At 46.4% G+C, this 17,144-nt stretch overlaps 1 protein-coding gene and 1 pseudogene across 1 annotated transcript in view; one reads left to right on the plus strand and one right to left on the minus strand.

The window, feature by feature from the left end:
* Positions 1 to 17,144, minus strand: part of LOC136655753 (potassium voltage-gated channel subfamily KQT member 1-like) — a 288,896-nt gene that overhangs the window by 74,425 nt on the left and 197,327 nt on the right. The gene's annotated exons all lie outside the window — the stretch shown is intronic.
* On the plus strand, positions 9,621 to 9,739 carry LOC136656377 (5S ribosomal RNA; annotated as a pseudogene).

The following is a 17,144-nucleotide window of genomic DNA, read 5'->3' on the forward strand; positions in this document are numbered from 1 at the left end:
TAATTGCAAAAGTGTTCTAGAAATGCAATAACAAAAATATAGTTATACAAAAATATACTCATAATTTGAAGAAAAGAACTTTGCTCTGGCCATACTCAGGCTATTTGCTGGGAGCTAATTTTATTTAAGTACGTTAGTATGTTAAAATATTCATGCAGCAAAACATTCCCATGACTCGGTTTGCAGGGCTTGATGTTATCGTGCAGTGCAATTCACTAACCTCTACCGCAGGCTTTGACAAGATGCAACAAGTGTCCACAATAAACACACATCCTGCGAAAATTCTACTTCGTCTCATGCAAAACAGAGAACTCCTGAAGCCCAGTGGGCTTTTGGTTGATGGGTTTCTGAATCACAAATGCTGTAGAAAGGATTATAATTAGAACATCCAGACTGTCACAAAATATATGCTTTTAAACATATAATTTATTCCAGGTGAATATTCTGGCCTTCTGCACCCCCCCCCCCGGGCCGGGGGCTGTGAGCCGGCAGGAGGAGGAGGGTGCTCCAGTGGTGCTCACCAGCTTAGGATGACCGGGGCTGCTCTCCTAACATGTAGAAGCCACCTGCTGCCTCAAGCCCAGGGTCCATCTAGTCCAGCTTCCTATACCTCACAGTGGCCCACCCTTTTGAATGATCCCTAGCATGGAGACTCATTGCCTCCCCAAGTCTCACGAGAGGCTCAGCCCTTGCTAGAATGGGGTGCCAGCTGAATGACAGGCAAGCAGATGGGAAAAGTGGCAGACTGGGACAACAGCAGATGCTGTCCATGGAGGAACAGGCAAGCGAAGACTGCTAGAAGAAACGTAATTGCCTGGGAAAGGTCAGAATTTGCCTGAGGCTGATAGGGCAGGGAGCCAGCTGATTGGGTTGGGACCCAAGTGTGCTCACAGCAAGGCCAGACCAGAAGAAACAGGGGAGCTGCTGGGGGTGAGACGGGGACAGAGTCAGGCTGGGATCCTGGAGAACTTGGCTCCTGAATCAGCCTTCCACTGTACAAAGGGCACCTGTGCTATTGTAGCAACTGCACTGTTTTAACACCTAGTTAGTGCTGCAGGGTCTCCTGAGGCTCAGTTTGAATCTGGGGGCCCAGGGAGCAACCTGGAGTGGCTTTGGGATCTTCTTGGAGATCCTCAAGCCTCTCCTTTAGGGAATCTCCAGTGCAGAATTGCTGCCTTCTTCCCTATGCCTTTCCAAAATAGATTTATTATGCCTATATTGGTGCCTGCTGCCTACCACCTTAGTCACTCTTCCTTGCAGAAGGAGAAAAACAGGAAGCCCAGAAAAAATTCTGGAAAATAGAGGTGGTTTAAATGGGGCAGCAACGGTGAGTGAGACCCGTGGAAAATAGCTTCTGGCTCCTCAGCCTGGGCTTTTCTCCTTACAAAGCTAGAAAAGGATACTACCAGCTCAGTCCAACCTAAATCCATGCCCCCCCCCAGACAATGCAGGCTGCGTACTATGGTGGGGAGGCAGCAGGAGAGGTCTCCTGGAGGTAGGTGAATCTTTGTTTACTTTTGGAACTCCTCAGCCCTGAGTCAGCGTGTAAAGGTGGCAGAAAGGGAGAGGCAGAGAATTTGGCCACTTGCTTGTGCCACCAAACCCACTGTCTCCCTCCTTCATTCTGCCTCCCTCCCCAGACCTCTTTATCCAGTAATGCATTCATTCCTCTCCCTCCCACCCCCTACCACATTACATTTCACGGGTGGTGGCAGACCAGCGCCGGAGTGCATGACACTGTCATGCAGCTTCCGGCAGGATTCAGGCACTTCCACCTGCATTCTGCTGGTGGGAAATGTGGTCTGGATTGGGCTGCCCAACCCTGAAACATCGCACAATATCTTTGTACCAGGCAATTCTAGACCAGTTTTCAAGTTGGAAACTCTGATCGTAATTTCCAGGTGGTGCCTGTGGCCAGGGGAGCCTTTGCTCAGCTTCAGCTGATTCGCCAGCTGTGACCATACCTGGGTCGCTCAGACCTGCCCATGGGACCCATGTCCCAGTGACATCTAGATCGATTACTGCAACGTGCTCTATGTGGGGCTGCCTCTGAAGACGGTTTGGCAACTGCAGCTAGTACAGAATGTGGCTGCCTGTGGGGTTACTGGGGCTCGCCAGTTTGACTCTGTCAGGCTGTTACTTCAGCAACTACACTGGTTTCCGGTTCATTTCTGGGCCGAATTCAAAGTGCTAGTTTTGATATTTAAAGCCTTTTATGGCTTGGGTTCAGGGTATTTGAGGGACCGCCTCCTTCCATATAAACCTAAGGTCATCAGAGTGGCCCTTCTAACTATGATGCCACCAGTAGAGGTGAGGGTGATGGCAGCAAGAAATAGGGCCTTCTCAGTGGTGGCACTCCGTCTGTGGAATTCCCTCCCTCTGGAATTGAGATCAGCTCCCTCTCTGAAGTCCTTTCGGTGGGGTCTCAAGACCTTTTCATTTAGGGAAGCTTTTAAATGCTGACATTGGGGGGCCAGCACTTTTTATGAAACGTCTTTTAATCTAGATCTGGTGCAAGGAAAGCGCCCTACAGGTAGACCACAGCTGCGATACAAGGACATCTGCAAGAAGGATCTGAAGGCCTTAGGAGTGGACCTCAACAGGTGGGAAACCCTGGCCTCTGAGCGGCCCGCTTGGAGGCAGGCTGTGCAGCATGGCCTTTCCCAGTTTGAAGAGACACTTGGCCAACAGTCTGAGGCAAAGAGGCAAAGAAGGAAGGCCCATAGCCAGGGAGACAGACCAGGGACAGACTGCACTTGCTCCCGGTGTGGAAGGGATTGTCACTCCCGAATCGGCCTTTTCAGCCACACTAGACGCTGTTCCAGAACCACCATCCAGAGCGCGATACCATAGTCTTCCGAGACTGAAGGTTGCCAACATTTTTAATCTATGACCCAATTGTTTTGTTATTTTTGTGGTTTTAATTGTTTTAATGTTTTTAGCACTGTTCTTATTGTATGGAAATATGATTGTAAGCTGCCTTAGGGGCCCTTACACGTGGTTGAATGAATGAATGAATGAATGTAAAGATGCAGGTCCCAGGACCTGCTCTGAAGGCCCATGACAGGACAACCAAGTTGAAGGTAAAAACATGTAGTAGTTGGATAGAAGACTGCTTGGGAGTTCCCTCTATATCAGTGGCGCAGCTAGTGCATTTGACACCCAGAGCACTTGTAACTCCCCTCCTGTATATGACAAAATTTTTAAGATCCCCTCCTCTGTACAACACCCTCCCCCCCCAGGTGGGGGAGTCAAGATCAGGTTGCTATTGTAGCTGTATATTAGGGAGAGAGGCTGCCCACATTACTTGTCTGTTGGTCCTTTCTTCACTGCAGTAAAATATACAGATATAATTGGATCTGCAAAATGACAGACCAACAGGCAAGTGATGAGGGCAGCCTCTTCAACTGCAATCTTGGCCCTGGTTCCGCCTGGGGCCAGGACTGCAAAATGCCCCCTCATGTGACCAGGAGGCAAAAAAAAGTCACTTCTGTTTGTTGGAGAAAACTGGAAGTGACATTTTTGGCCTTCTGGAGGCCCGAGAAAGGCTACTAGGGTCTGGGGAGGCTGTGCACAGACATCTAAGCCCCATTTACAGGACCTGAGGGGGGGAAAGATTGTGGGGGAGGGTGCTGTGGACCTCCCACAGGATGGCACCCCAGGGCATTTGCCTCCCGACTCCCCCAGGTATGCCAGTGAGCCTCTCTCCTTTTTTGCAGCTAGCAAGGATGGAGATAGGTTGCCTATTAGTACTCCCTTATGTCTGGCAGCCATGGTGGACTGTCCCCCCGCCCCTTTCTACACTAATGTCACCCCATATCATGGAAGGAATGATAGTAGAGGCAATGCCATTGTAAAAAGTGCTGTTAAGTTGCTGTGAACTGCTGCCCCCAAGAAACTAACATGGCCAATAACTGATTGACACCCCTCATTCAATGGCCACATCTTGACTGCAACGGCCTGCAGACCAAGCAACCTGGCCGTCTATGGCTAACTCCTTTGCCAGTCCCCAGGGATTGGCACCAAGACGCTCCCCAAGGTGGGAAGCAAATCTGTGCGCGACAACATGGAGGGAAAACAAAGTCATCATGCTGGAAATAACGATGCATCTTCAGTCTGCTTTGAAAACGATGACACACAAAGGAGGGAAAACTACAGGGGAATGAAACACCTTAATTTGGAAAAAACCACAATCACCCACCTAGTACTTTAAGAGCTTTGAGCTCTGAGGCATCTATTAACCACAAAGCCATTTTTTAAACCTACAAAATACAAGGATGCTTTCTTCTGCCCTTGGCAAGTCACACACACGTGGAAAATGCATGTCCCAAAGAAAGCATTTTTTAAAATGTGGCAAAAAAATGCCATTCACCTGAGCTAAATCCTGGGCCAAGAATGAGGCGTGCAGAATTCATGGGGTACGGCGGCATCTGTGGGTATCTTAGCAATGGCAGATGTTTTAAGACTCGAGTGGCTGACCCTTTCAGCACACCAGTTCTTGTCTGAGTGTTCTCTGAGAACTAACTCCTTCTGTGACTAGTGGCCCAATCCTATCTGGGGCTGGCAGTGGCGTAGCTAGAGGGGGTGCCAAGCTCTAAGTTTTGCAGGGAGCCTCACCGTGGTGTGCAAGCGGCCCCTCCCCCTCCCCTTTGAAGTTGTTCTGGGCAGTGGGAGCAAAACAGAGGCATGCACCTTCAAACAGAGCCAAAGGGGAGAATGAGGGGCCACTTGCACGCCACGGCGAGGCTCCCTGCAAAACACAGTGCTTGGTGCCCCCTCCAGCTACACCACGGTGCGCCTGGTGCAGGGCCACCAATGCAGTGTCTGCTGCGTCCTGCATGCCAGCAGTAGACCAGGCTGACCAGGAGAGGTAAGTAAAGAACAATTTCACTTACCTCTTTGGCTGCTGCCTGGTCCACAGGATTCTTTAAAGTTAAGCCAGCCCTTTTGCTGGTGTAGTTCTGAGGAGCCTTGTGGGGGCCATATTTGTGTTGGGCCAGGCTTTGAATACAAGGGGTGCTGGTGTGCTGTGATCCCGTTCCTGTCCCGCTCCATCCAACCTCCAGTCTGCTCCATAGCAGCTCCTCTGCTGTCCGAACCTGGCTGGTAGATGGTCTAATGGAGCTTCCGGTGGCACCAGGCAGTGAAAGCAGGTTCTGCAGACTAGCAGAGCAGCTGCTGTGATAGCATACCATGAGGGCAGGATTGGCATGTAATTGTTTCACATAGGATTCCCCTTCTGCACTGAATACTCTGTAGTAAAAGATGCACAACAGTACTCATCTCCACGGCTGAAATCACCTTAACACTCTCTACCTTTTAACTGGTATGTCATGTCCAGGGCTGTGGGGACTTCACGCCTTTTTTTTTTTTTTTTTTAAAGTAATTTTTACCCAATTTCTGGGCTATGAAAAGTAGAACTCTGCAACAAGTATAAATTATTCACATTCAACACATTACAAAATGCTTATTTTGCATAGTTTACGCTTCATTTCTTTAAAGTTAACATCTTTTACTCTGCTTGTTATAGGAAGGAATGAGGAGCTATTCAAGGACTATTTCTTATGCACCGGATATCTTCAGGGACACATTTCTGCCAACTCCTTTCCAGTTTGTCCCCCTTCGAAGAATAGTTTAAAGAAGTATGAAACTAGAACTTAGTTCCCACTTTCGGTCAAAAGCTGACAAGAGTAGAAGCATTTTCATTTCATGCTTAAAAAAAAAATCATTAAACACACACACTATAATGCATTATAACTAAACCCTACATTATAACATATAATATATAAAAAATTTATATATAACAAAATATATAACATATTATAACATTATAATAATATACATTTTATATTGTTTGTGTGTGTAGTATATTATAAATATACTTGTCCATATGTAATTGTATACATGTATAAATATACTATTTATATATGCATCATATATGATGGCCCCCTGGGGGTTGGGGATAAGAATAGGCCCTCAGTTTGGCTGTACTTGTCGTAAGAGGCGACCAAACAGCCACCGGGTAGATGGGACTCATTAGCCTGGGAAGGAAGTTCATCTGAGAGAAGGAAAACTCTGATCCCAAACCTCCACTGCCTTGTGGCTACATCCAGTTATGGAAAAGGCTTCAGGAGTCAACCTCGAGGCAAAATCCGGAGCCGGAGTCCCTGAGGCAGTTCATGGCTGAACACAGTCACGTTCTGGCAACTCCTGCGACGCTGCTGGAACCAACCGTATTCACTTCTAACTTTCCATTGGACCATTCCAGCGATGTGGAGAGGGGGGATTTGCTGCATGGGTAACAGCCTATCCTCCATATCTACTTTACCCAGGCTTCGCGCACTGGAGAGGACACTCTGTTCCAGAATCACCATTCAGAGTGTGACACCATAGTCTTCCGAGACTGAAGGATGCCAACAATATATGATGATCCTTGAATGGGAATCATCATCAACATAACACTAAACTTTAATGCAGCAGTTCTCAGACTTTTGAGCCCTGCCGTTGCATACATGGAGTCATCACATGCTTGTGTGGCATTGTGCAGCACCGAACTGCACCAGCGTGGAGTGGTGACAGCCACTTATGGTGTGCTTGTGGAGCCCCTGAAGGGGGTCACAGAGAGCCCTGGGGCTCCTAGGACCACAGCCTGTGAAATCATGCTCTGATGCATTCACACACACATATGGCCAATGCATCAGTTTATGGGCTGAACAGAAATACAAGTCCAACCTTGTTATACACGGATTGTTTATACATGGATTTGACTCAACACAAATGGCCACTGCAAACGAGAGAATATGCTGATCCCCTGGAGAAGGGGAAAAATGCATCCCTTTAAAATTAGTTTTAAAAACTGCTTTTCTTAGTGTAGTACAGAGACAGTCACACAAGCAATTACAGGTATAACCTAATTATCCATGGATTTTTCTATCTCAACAGGATGGGAAAGGCCCTTTAAATTAAAGGAAAACCGTTGTTTAACAATAGCCTCATTAATGCAAGAGAGGGCAGCCGGCTGACAATCCATCAATCATTCCCTCTACAGCAGGGGTGTCCAAAGTTTTTGGCAGGAGGGCCACATCATCTCTCTGACACTGTGTCGGGGGCCGGGGGGGGGAAAGAATTAATTTACATTTAAAATTTGAATAAATTTACATAAGTTTACATAAATGAATATATTAAAGATGAACTTATATGAATGAATGAAGGTCTTGCAATAGCTCAAGCCCTATAAAAGGCCTTGCACAAAGCAAGGTTGGCCTTTCCTTTGCTGCTGCTGCTGCTGCTGCTGCTGCTGCTGCTGCTGCTAATAATAATAATAATAATAATAATAATAATAATAATAAACTTTATTTGTATCCCGCCCTTCTCCCTGAAAGGGACCCAGGGCGGCTTACAACATATAAAAACAATTTTAAAAAGCATGATTTTGCACAGATAAAAACACATTAAAAACACATTAACAGAGGCCATAAAAACAGTAGTCAGAATAAAATCAGAATAAAAAGAGCATAAAACAGCAAACTAAAAGATGTATAAAAGTGTTAAAAAGGCCATGGAATCAGAAGGCTTGTTTAAAGAGCAGGGTCTTCAGGCCTTGCCGAAAAAACTCAAGAGAGGGAGCCATTCTCAAGTCAAGGGGAAGGGAGTTCCACAACGTTGGTGCCACTACTGAGAAGGCCCTATTTCTTGCCGCCACCCCACGAACCTCCTTGGGCGGTGGCACTTGTAAAAAGGCCTTCTCTGATGACCTGAGAGGACGAGCCGGATTGTACGGGAGTAGGTGATCTCTAAGATAGCCTGGCCCAGAGCAGTATAGGGCTTTAAAGGTCAAAACCAGCACCTTGAATTGGGCCCGGAAACGAATGGGCAGCATCACAGATGTGAAAGAGCAAGCAGTGGAGGTAGCCCTAATCCCATAGCTCATGCAAGAGGTCAAACAGTTGCCCTCACGCTGACAGCAGTTGTGTCGGGCCAGTGTGGGCTCCAACAAATCTCTGGAGGGCCAGAGGCTAATTGGAGACTTGGGGCTCCCTGAGGGCCGCACTGAGGCCCTGAGTGGCCTTGAGAGCTGCAAGTGGCCCCTGGGCCGGGGTTTGGGCACCCCTGCTCTACAGGCTTCACTCAAAGGCAGTGACCCCTCCCTTTCCCCTGAGCATGAAAAAGAAAGATAATCACTTTGCATTGGTGAAGAGAAGGGTTGCTGGCTCAGAGTGAAGCCTTTCTAAGTGCCTGGAGAGACACTGATTGATGGATTGTCTGCTCAATGACTCTGTTTTACATCACAAAGGTCGGAAAGGCTCTTTTTAAATTGCCTAGCAAAGGGTCATCTTGTTTTAAATGGATTTGCTTTAATGTGATTTTTGCCATCAGCTGAGTTCTGGGAATGGAACCCTATTGACCCTTAACCCTTGACTTAAGAATGGCTCCCTCTCTTGAGACTTTTCATCGAGGCCTGAAGACCCTTCTGTTTAAACAAGCCTTCTGAGTTCTCGGCCTTTTTAACATCTTTTCAACATCTTTTAATTTTTTACAGGCCTGATTCTTTTATGACTTGCTGCTCTATGCTCTTTTTGCCTTTTTACTACTTGTTATCTGACTACTGTTTTTATGATATGTGTTAATATGCTTTTATCTGTTTTTAAATTATGTTTTTAATCTGTTTTAACCTGTTGTAAGCCGCCTTGAGTCCCTTCAGGCGGGGTAAAAATAAAGTTGTTATTATTATTATTATTATTATTATTATTATTATTATTATTATTATTATTATTATTATTATTATTATTGAATAAGGAGTCTCAACCTGTACAGTGCAGTTGTAAATATTTGCATTGTGACATTGTACCATCCTGTTTCATTATGTTGCTTTGGTGCAGCACATCATGCAATTTGGGGCTGGCAGTTGCTCCCACATAGAGGATACTGATGCAGACTGTACCCTGATTGAACCCTGATTACACAACCAATTGCAAGAAACAAAGACAAGAGGGATGTTTATTAAGGCCCAATACATTGTGGGTTTGATTTGTTGTCAGGGAATTGGAAGCAATGTCATCAGGCAGCTCAACTAGTTCTGCATGTGACCAGATGTGTGACCAGGCATGGGGCGTTTTTGTAGTGGAACCACTTTACAGAATTTCTCACCTGAGGAGGCCTTCCAGACCCAACTCCCTTGCAATTTTTTGGAAGCTTGTAAAGCAGTGGCATAACTAGAGGGGGTGCAAATCACTAAGTTTTGCAGGGAGCCTCACTGCAGTGTGCAAGTGGCCCCTCCCCTTTGGAGCCATTCCAGGTGGTGGGTGCAAAATGAGGCATTTTCCTTTCTGCCTCCCTGCATTCACTTCCGTTTTGCTCCCACCACCAGGAATGGCTTCAAAGGGGAGGGGGAGAAGCCACTTGCGTGCTGTGGTGAGGCTCCCTGCAAAACTTAATGCTTTGCACCCCCTTTAGCTATGCCCCTATTGTAAAGAGCTTTCTTTTAGCATTTACAAAGGACTTTATCATATAAAACCGGTAGCTAAGATTTATTGCTGTTATGGATTGTTGGCAGTGGATGAGTTAGGTGTTGTTATATTATTTTTGTTTCTATGCTGAATTATCTTCAGTTGATTTCCTGCATATTTGATCATGTTACCCTGCACATGCCTGATCTTGTCTGATCTCGGAAGCTAAGCAGGGTCAGGCTTGGTTAGTACTTGGATGGGAGACCGCCTGGGAATACCAGGTGCTGTAGGCTTATACCATAGTCTTTCGAGACTGAAGGTTGCCAACCACCAAGCTAGTGTTTCTCTAACTTTTTTTTGACAGAGACCCTAAATACAACACTCTGGAGTGCTCAGAGTTGCCCTAGTGCCCAGTTCTATCTTAACCGTGCCAACAGAGTATGCATTGCATCCTGTGGGGGGGGGGGCAGTCATGGAAACCTCCCAAGGTAAGGAAATGTTTATTCCCTTACTTCAGGATTGCATTGTGGCTGTATCAGTGCAGGAAAGCTGGACAGGACATTGTCTAGACATTGTCAAGCCAGAGGTAAGTGGCATGAGGCTTTCATTCCAGCTGCTCAGCCACATGGCTGACATGAAACGTTGCTTCTGCAATCCTCAGAAACATCCACTTGACCCTGGTTTGGGTTGTGAGCCCTGGTTTGGGAACCACGGTCTGATGTCAACCACCAAGTCCTTATTTTTGTGAGGGAAGGTGGAATATAAATAAAATAAATAATGCATGATCCAAAGAGCTTTGTGATCGGGTTATCAAAGTACATAAAACTGAAACTGGCGTGGTCCCCAAAATTCTCCTTTGCAAATTTTGAATATTCTGAAAATTCGCTAGATGGGCAGATATTAAGAAAACATTTGACTTTGGTATCGATATAAAATGTCTGAAGATTTTTGCAGTAGCACTCAACATTTGATAGTATTTGACAGTAAACATGCAGCAGAGTTTAAACATTTGATAATAACATATGCTTCACAAAAACAAACAAACAAAAAAACCAGTTGATTTTTTGAACTTGATATATCTCCGACACTCTTTCTCTTGATACCGAGCTAAACAAGCGCATCGGTAAAGCAGCTACCACGTTTTCCAGACTCACAAAGAAAGTCTGGTCCAACAAGAAGCTGACGGAACATACCAAGATCCAGGTCTACAGAGCTTGTGTCTTGAGTACACTTCTGTACTGCAGCGAGTCATGGACTCTTCGCTCACAACAGGAGAGGAAACTGAGCGCTTTCCACATGCGCTGCCTCCGACGCATCCTCGGCATCACCTGGCAGGACAAAGTCCCAAAACACAGTCCTGGAATGTGCTGGAATCCCTAGCATGTATTCACTGCTGAAACAGAGACGCCTGCATTGGCTCGGTCATGTTGTGAGAATGGATGATGGCCGGATCCCAAAGGATCTCCTCTATGGAGAACTCGTGCAAGGAAAGCGCCCTACAGGTAGACCACAGCTGTGATACAAGGACATCTGCAAGAGGGATCTGAAGGCCTTAGGAGTGGACTTCAATGGGTGGGAAACCCTGGCCTCTGAGCGGCCCGCTTGGAGGCAGGCTGTGCAGCATGGCCTTTCCCAGTTTGAAGAGACACTTTGCCAACAGTCTGAGGCAAAGAGGCAAAGAAGGAAGGCCCATAGCCAGGGAGACAGACCAGGGACAGACTGCACTTGCTCCCGTGTGGAAGGGATTGTCACTCCCGAATCAGCCTTTTCAGCCACACTAGACGCTGTTCCAGAACCACCATTCAGAGCGCGATACCAGAGTCTTTTGAGACTGAAGGTTGCCAACAACAATATATATCATTTTGCCAAATCAAGATAGAGGAATTTTAAAGTCTGTTCCAATTTGTACTCCAAAACCCAAACTGCATATTTTGAAAATTCACTGAATTTCAAAAATGTTACAAAATGTTTATTTTAGCTCTAATTCAGGAGTGTCCAAACTTTTTGGCAGGATGTCACCCTCATGCTAAGAGCAGTTGCGTAGGACCAATGCAGGATCCAGCAAGTCTTCGGAAAGCAGAGGCTCATTGGAGAGTGGGGGCTCCCAGTGGGCCAGATTGGGGGTCCCTGAGGACCGCAAATGGCCCCCGGGCCGGGGTTTGGGCACCCCTGCTCTAATTGAAAGACATATATTTATCGAAAAGCAAGCTCCATTGTTATCAATTCTTCTAAGCTGCAACTGTTTAGAAGCTTAGCACTCAAGTCATAGAGAAGCACAAGAAACACTTTTGTTAAAATCTACCCCATAGTATCCATTTCCATGGTCCTCCTCACTGGTACCAGCTTTATTGCAAAATGGGCAATATATCTTTAAAGAGTTACACAACCACAGTGGTGTGATTTTTTGCAGAGGGTGGAGTGGAATAAGGGCACAGCTGGAGGTGTGGTTTTTCTTTCTACCCAGTGCATGTAAGGTCAGGGACTGGCTGGCTCCAGTCAGATTATTGCCCTCATGTCTGCCGACAAGACTTTAATAACTATTCCAGGGGCTTGTTTTTAAGAAACTGCACACACCAGGAATGGTCCATCTTCAGGAGAATGTGTGAGGCTTGTCCAACCTTCACCGCAGAAAGTAAACATTCAGTTCATTCCCAGTCTATTATTAGTCATTATTGAGGTCACAGACATGAGATATAGCCCATAATTATAAGGTGAGATAATAGAAAGGTGCTCTCTCTCTCTCTCTCTCTCTCTCTCAAACACACACACACACACACACACAGATTTACTTTGCTGAGTAGGATAATGTCCATCTAATTTTTTTTCTAATAGTGGTCAGCTGGCTAACTCTAAAAACTCATCCACAGGACACCTTCTAATACAGTAGTCTGCAAACCTTTAGCTTCCGGGGAATCCTTTCCACACCAAATGCTACAGATGATATTAATATTCTCCTCAATAACGCACACTATTTTCAAGCTGGGGGAGGGGGTCTCTGGTCAGGTCTTGAGAGCCTGATCCACAGCCCTGTAGGAATTCAGTGACCTTTTCTTGAATTACTTTCACAGCACAGGAGCTTTTCCCCTTTCCCTTTTAAGACTGCAGGAAAATCTTGATATTTTTCACAAGACTTAAAAAAAAAAAGATACCACTAGTGCAAAGTGGGCATTTCTGTTTTTAACTCTGAAATCTGTTTGCACAATAGCCACAGCCTCTATGACCTCACTGTTTTACAGTTCCCTAATTCACTGTACAGTACAGCTTAACAAACACAGGCCTCGTAACTCAGGACGCTGGCCTCTTTGGACGCTGCAGGAAAAGTTAGAAACAGCAACGAATGCTGAGGAAGTGGAACCCGGCTGTATGCTCTGTTCTGAGCTTGCTTCTGCCTATTCCATCCCCAGGACCAGAGCTGGCATTCCCGCCACACGGAGCCTAGTTGAACTGCAAGTCTGCTATGATATACATTCATACAACTACATAGTCAGCCATGATGTACATTCAGGACATCATCACTGAATGCAGAGGACACTACTATGTCACTGCCATACAGCCATGATGTGCATACAGTCATGATGTGTATGCGCAACCTCCTGATTTTAGAAATGGGTTATGTCAGAATGCCAGATGCAAGGGAGGCACCAGGATGCAGGTCTCTTGTTATGCAGAGACCTGGGCCGCTTTGGTGGGCCGCTGTGAAATACAGGAAGCTGGACTAGATGGGCCTATGGCCTGATCCAGTGGGGCTGTTCTTATGTTCTTACTGTGCAGCACTTACTTGCTGGTGGCGCTCCCTTGCGCTCCGAACCTTGAAACAATGATGCGACAATGCACTGATATGATGACATCAACACCACTTACTTCTGGGTCACACTGGAGAACAGACCTCAAATATCACATAAAATGGTCCAGAGAGAGCATGTTGGGCACTTCTGCCAGATTTGCAGAGAGCCCAGCCCACTGCTCCGGACCTACACGTGGCAACCTGTTGCGTCCTGTCACACTCACACTGCCGAGTGGCTCGGCCAGCATGTGTACCGCGATGCCCCCTAAGTGCATCACGATGCCCAGTTTGGGAACCTCTGCCTTAGGGGGAATATAGGTCAGAAGGTGATCATTACATGGAACTTGAGCCTGACACACTTGTCACAGAAAATGTGCATGTTTTTTGGCTTAAAGACCAGCAGAGGTACATTTTACACTCGGTTTTGTCACTTGAAAATGATCCTTTTCAGCAATTGTAGTTTTCAGGCCCCCAGCCAGGTATCCATTACAAGTCATGGACAGCACACAAAGGCCAGTTGTCACAAGCCCTGGAGCAAGCTTGTGGCACCCTAATGACTCATAATTTTATGGAAGCATCTGCTTTACTGAGCCAGAGTGATCTCTCTGTCAGTTTTATAAGCTTTCCAAGAGGGGACACACTCCTTAAAAATTTTGGCCACACCATAAATGGTTTATGCAATGGTGGATAACATCAGAGTAGATGTGGAAAATACTGGACTGGCTTTCAGGGAAATGGCTTCTGGTGAGACTTACTAGAGTATTTTGTAATATATCTTTTGAGCTTCCTCAGGCAGTTGGCAGCACAAGTCTATGCATATCTACTCAGAAGTAAATCCCACTACGTTCAATAATGCTTACTCCCAGGAAAGTGTGCATAGAATTGCAGCCTGGATTTGTCATTAGAATTCAGTGCACTCCAAATGGGTCGGATCGGGTGCACTGAAAAGCCCTTCCCCATTCCGTGTGGCAGCCTTACCTCTTTGCCTGCGATCAAAGTTGCACTGGGCAGCTGCTTCTGTTGCCTGTCGCCCCAGTAGGCTCTGCACCTGAATTTCCAGGCAGGCACAGCTTCTTGGCTCAAGGTTCTGGGAAGTTGGTGGCAAAGATACGAGGCAGCCACATGGAACAGGAAGCACTGTGTGGGACAGAGAAGGGCTTTTTGGTGCACAGTGGTCCCCCGGTTTGGAGACCACTGCTATAATTTATGAATGTATTTGTTTTAGACATTTATACTCCTACTCTTTTATACTCATTGCAAGATGCAGTGCCCAAGGTTGTGTATGTGTGTGTGTGACTTGATGGGTAGGCCGGTTTTTTGCTCTGCACATCCTGTTGCATATTTGGTGCTATCCAAACTGGAATCTCTAGCTGTGAAGCACATTTTTAAACTCTGCAGACTTGCAGTCATGAGTAGGCCTTCATGCACTGGATAAAGCAAGTCATGGAGCAGTTCAGGCTGAGTTCTTATCTGGACTAGCTTCATTTGGGAATCAGAGAGCACTTCTGGTTTTGGCGTAAAAACCGAACTGCACTCCAAATCCCCAAACAGAGTAATTTCTAGCATCAGGGAGGCCCTCAGAGGCCAGTGCGATCCCCCAGGTAAGGCGAACAGCCCCTGGGTTCCTGCAGTGTCTGGGCACCATCGGGACACCTCCACCCTGCCTCAGACCCTGCCTCCTCAAATACTTGCTTGCAATCCCAACATCCAAGTAGGACTTTGGGAACCAGTGGTTTATGGCGTAATGCAGGAACAACAGTGAAAAATGCTTGAAGGTCCCTAACATTGGGCAAACAGAAGGAAAGATGTCTCCTTCCAACTTCCCAGTACTGGGGGAGGTTCTTATATAATTGTTTTGACACCCAGACTGAACTATGTTTGCCATAGTTTGCTAGACTAAAATATGCAACTTGTCCCTCAAAACGGCCACGGTGCCAGAAGATTGGAGGATAGCAAATCTCACGCCGATCTTTAAAAAGGGAAAGAGGGGGGACCTGGGAAACTATAGGCCGGTCAGCCTAACATCCATACCGGGTAAGATGGTGGAATGCCTCATCAAAGATAGGATCTCAAAACACATAGACGAACAGGCCTTGCTGAGGGAGAGTCAGCATGGCTTCTGTAAGGGTAAGTCTTGCCTCACAAACCTTATAGAATTCTTTGAAAAGGTCAACAGGCATGTGGATGCGGGAGAACCCGTGGACATTATATATCTGGACTTTCAGAAGGCGTTTGACACGGTCCCTCACCAAAGGCTACTGAAAAAACTCCACAATCAGGGAATTAGAGGACAGGTCCTCTCGTGGATTGAGAACTGGTTGGAGGCCAGGAAGCAGAGAGTGGGTGTCAATGGGCAATTTTCACAATGGAGAGAGGTGAAAAGCGGTGTGCCCCAAGGATCTGTCCTGGGACCGGTGCTCTTCTTGTATTGGCAACCTTCAGTCTCGAAAGACTATGGTATCGCGCTCTGAAAGGTGGTTCTGGCACAGCGTCTAGTGTGGCTGAAAAGGCCAATCCGGGAGTGACAATCCCTTCCACACCGGGAGCAAGTGCAGTCTGTCCCTGGTCTGTCTCCCTGGCTATGGGCCTTCCTTCTTTGCCTCTTTGCCTCAGACTGTTGGCAAAGTGTCTCTTCAACCTCTTCATAAATGACCTGGAGACAGGGTTGAGCAGTGAGGTGGCTAAGTTTGCAGACGACACCAAACTTTTCCAAGTGGTGAAGACCAGAAGTGATTGTGAGGAGCTCCAGAAGGATCTCTCCAAACTGGCAGAATGGGCAGCAAAATGGCAGATGCTGTTTCAGTGTCAGTAAGTGTAAAGTCATGCACATTGGGGCAAAAAATTAAAACCTCACATATAGGCTGATGGGTTCTGAGCTGTCTGTGACAGATCAGGAGAGAGATCTTGGGGTGATGGTGGACAAGTTGATGAAAGTGTCGACCCAATGTGCGGCGGCAGTGAAGAAGGCCAATTCTATGCTTGGGATCATTAGAAAAGGTATTGAGAACAAAACGGCTAGTATTATAATGCCGTTGTACAAATCGATGGTAAGGCCACACCTGGAGTATTGTGTCCAGTTCTGGTCGCCGCATCTCAAAAAAGACAGTGGAAATGGAAAAGGTGCAAAAGAGAGCGACGAAGATAATTACTGGGCTGGGGCACCTTCCTTATGAGGAAAGGCTTTGGCGTTTGGGCCTCTTCAGCCTAGAAAAGAGACGCCTGAGGGGGGACATGATTGAGACATGCAAAATTATGCATGGGAAGGATCAAGTGGATAGAGAGATGCTCTTTACACTCTCACATAACACCAGAACCAGGGGACATCCGCTAAAATTGAGTGTTGGGATAGTTAGGACAGACAAAAGAAAATATTTTTTTACTTGGTGTGTGGTTGGTCTGTGGAACTCCTTGCCACAGGATGTGGTGACGGCATCTGGCCTGGATGCCTTTAAAAGGGGATTGGACAAGTTTCTGGAGAAAAAAATCCATTACAGGTTACAAGCCATGATGTGTATGTGCAACCTCCTGATTTTAGAGATGGGCTATGTCAGAATGCCAGATGCAAGGGAGGGCACGAGGATGAGGTCTCTTGTGATCTGGTGTGCTCCCTGGGGCATTTGGTGGGCTGCTGTGAGATACAGGAAGCTGGACTAGATGGGCCTATAGATCCAGTGGGGCTGTTCTTATGTACTTATACCATGCGTAATTCATTTTTCACTGGATGGTAAATGATGCCTATACTCAAAATAAAACAAATATGAATTCAAAAACCATTTGCTAATACAAGAACTCTTTCTCAGTGTATAGAGCTGCTCGTATGTTTTGCTAACAAAGATTCCTGCAAAAGAAAAAAATCAACAGAACACACTCTCAGAATACTTTATCTTTAATTATAAACATTCAATCCATGGTAA

This window comes from Tiliqua scincoides, chromosome 6 (assembly GCF_035046505.1).
Source record: "Tiliqua scincoides isolate rTilSci1 chromosome 6, rTilSci1.hap2, whole genome shotgun sequence".
In the NCBI taxonomy this organism is placed as follows: Eukaryota; Metazoa; Chordata; class Lepidosauria; order Squamata; family Scincidae; genus Tiliqua; species Tiliqua scincoides.